This window comes from Vombatus ursinus, unplaced genomic scaffold (assembly GCF_900497805.2).
Source record: "Vombatus ursinus unplaced genomic scaffold, bare-nosed wombat genome assembly UNPS02010980.1, whole genome shotgun sequence".
Taxonomy (NCBI): Eukaryota; Metazoa; Chordata; class Mammalia; order Diprotodontia; family Vombatidae; genus Vombatus; species Vombatus ursinus.
The window spans coordinates 7,373,589-7,376,791 of NW_020950758.1; the positions used below are offsets into that span (position 1 = coordinate 7,373,589).

The following is a 3,203-nucleotide window of genomic DNA, read 5'->3' on the forward strand; positions in this document are numbered from 1 at the left end:
TAAGCAATGGAGCCAAAATAGATGTGCTTTTTTTTCCGGAGCTTTCTTACTTTCTCCATAATCCTGCCAATGTCGGCAATTTTGTCTCTAGTTCCTCTGCCTCTTCAAAACCAGCCTGCTCTTCTGGCAATTCTCAGTTCATATATTGCTGGAGCCTAGATTGCAAGATCTTATTAAGCAAAACCTTGCTGGTGTATGAAATCAGTGCAATTATTTGACAATTTGAACATTCCTTGGCATTGTCCTTCTTTAAGATGGGGACGTAAACTTATGTTTTCCGATCCAGTGGCCACTGTTGAGTTTTCCAGATTTGCTGGCATATTGAGCGCAGCACTATAACAGCATCATCTGTTAAGAGAAGGCAAAAAGGTCAATAATTAAAGACCAAGGCACCAGGCTGTTTTTCATTATCGCAAAGGAAATTTCAATGAGTGGAAACTTTTATTGGTGAATTACCAGTGAAAATATAAAAGTCATCAGTGGACAGAGTACTAGGCCTGCAGTCCAGAAGGCCTGGCTTCAGGTCTTGCCCCAGACACTTACCAACTTCTGTGACACTGGCTAAGTCACTTACTCTCTGTCGACCTCATTTTTCTCATCTGTAAAATGGGCATAATAGTGTCACTTACTTCCCAAGGCTGTTGTGAGGATCAAATTAAATAATAATTGTAAAATGCCTAGCAAGCCACAAGCGCTAGATAAACAGTGGCTAGCCGTGGATGGGTGTTTTTGTCTGGGAGTCACTGGGATGGTAGATGGAGCTAAAAGATAATTGTTTGATCTGTCCTTAAATGGATGGTAGCATTGATTTGCAGAGCTAGAAGAGGAAAGGGAAGGGGAGAGTAGAATACACTTATTCGAAAGCATAGGATGAAGATGGCCAGAAAGGAATATTCTGGGTCCGGATCAGTCCGGACACTCACCAATCAGGAGTCCGTGGTTTACAGGGATGGAGCTGAGTGCCAGTCAGGTGGAGTCTAGAAAGCGGAATAAGGTGTTATGGCATGAAGATGACTGGAGAGTAGAATAGAAAAAGAAAAAAATATTAAAATAATAGTGGTAATATTTTATAGTGCTTTAAAATTTACAAAATGATTTATATGGGTTTAAATATTTGATCCTCACAGCGACTCTGGGAGGTAGGTTCTATTATTATCCCTATTTTACTTGTGAGGAAAAGGAAATATTAAGTGACTTGCTCCTAATCCTTTTTGTTTCATCATATTTATTCTGGATACATTTCTATATGTACTTCTTCTTTTTCCTGTTTTTTTTTTTAATTTTCCTAGCAGACAATTTACATAAAACCTCCCTTTAATTTAGTGCGACAACTTCCCATCATAAACTACTTAAAGGTCAACTTTGGTCAAGAATGGAATGAACTAGCCAATCAAAAAACATCACTGCTGATTTTTTTAAACCAATACATTCACCAATCATGTTCAAAAAAATGAAAACAAAACATCTGCAAGGGATATTTTCTCAGTTTTGACTTGTGGTAGGGTCTTTCCCTTCTTCATGCAAATGCTGGAGCTTCATTCTGTCAAGTGTCTGTCGTGATAGAGAACGTAAATACAGCTTCATATGATTTGTAGCCCCTGGATTGAAGACTCCAAATCTTGAAATCCCTAACTGTCATTGCTCCGTCAATGCCAGTGATGCAAAATTTGGGTCAGTCTTACTTGTTCACTTCATAAATAGACACTTGGGTGATCCTGTTTTGGTATAGCCCGTCCAGAGCAGTGTTGCGATCCTCAGTGGTGGCTCTCTTGTCCATGTTACGGAAGCATTCCATGGCAGAGATGTTGCACTGGATGCTCTGTTTTGAAATGTCTAAGTTGGAGACGAAGGTCAATGAGCCATGATCATCATAATTAAATAGCATTGGGTATCAGTCATGGACAGCAGCTACCTTGCTATTCTCAGAGACAAACGACACACTCAGGAGTGGGAGGAACTCTGTTTTCAGCTGTGAAACCATCATGTTTTCGGAGGCATCAGCAACTGATACAGTACTATCACGGTGACCCAAGCGAGGCAGTTCCCATGGGCGAGAAACTAACCCCATGGACCCAAACACAACTTCTGGTACCACCAAACTCTGATGTCAATCGACCAAAAGGCATCTTGGCACCCACAGAGTACTGGCTGATTTTCCATCAACTTCTTTAATGTAAACAGAAAAAAAAACTGCATTTGAAGTCACAAGATGCAGCAGCCAGCAAAACATTGTTGGGATGCCAGTCCAAACTAAGGGCAGTAGAGCTAATTGGCTTTTTTATGTGTTTGCTCACCCACCAGTCATTTTCAGGCTCAAAGTAGCACACGGAAATCAGTAGAGCTCCACTACCTACAGCAAATTTATTCTCCAAGGGAGAACATTTCGCAAAGGTGGCTGCATGATTAATCCTCAGGATCACTAGGGTTGGTTTCCAGATGCCTTCTGACTCCAGACATAGGCATTATGGTCTGCACCACAAGTTACAATTCAATGGGCTCTTGGGAACCCAGTCAATGCTTGTACTATGTCCATTGTGTTCCTTCAGTTCATGGGCTTTCAACCCATTGGTTCCCATTCTTCTTGTAAATGTGGACTTCATGATTATCAGGGCTAAAGGCAATCTGAGTATGATCTCTATTCCAAACACGGCAGGTGATTGGCTCTAGTAAAAATTGATCTAAGGACATCACTCTTAGTGTTTTCAAAAGAGAAAAAGCTGGGATGAGGAAGGTGCAGACAGCTCCAGAATGGAGGATTCATGAACTCTGATCAGTCGACATGAATAAGCTCTGCTCCACAGGGGGAGGAAACTATGTGTACTTTTTTTCCCCACCATTAGAATGTAAGCTCCCTCATGGATAGGCAGTTCTCAAAGGAAGAAATCAAAGCTCTCTATACCCATATGAAAAGATGTTCAAAATCAGCAAATTCACAAAATGCAATTAAAATAATTTTGAGGTTCACTTCATGCCCATCAGATTAGTGAAACTGACAAAAAAAAGAAAATGACAAACGTTGGTAGGGCCTTGGGGAAATAGGCACACTAACTTACTGGTGGCAGAACTGTGAATTAGTACAACTATTCTCTTTTAATATCTTTTTTATTTATTTCATTTAATATTTCCCAATTACATATAAAAACATTTTAGCATTCTTTTTTTTAAAATTTTGAGTTCTAAATTGTCTTCCTCCATTCTACCCC

General features: G+C 40.1%; 1 pseudogene; it reads right to left on the reverse strand.

Moving 5' to 3' along the window:
• Positions 1 to 1,580: 1,580 nt before the first annotated feature.
• Positions 1,581 to 2,718, reverse strand: LOC114038372 (annotated as a pseudogene).
• Between the last annotated feature and the right edge of the window lie 485 nt (positions 2,719 to 3,203).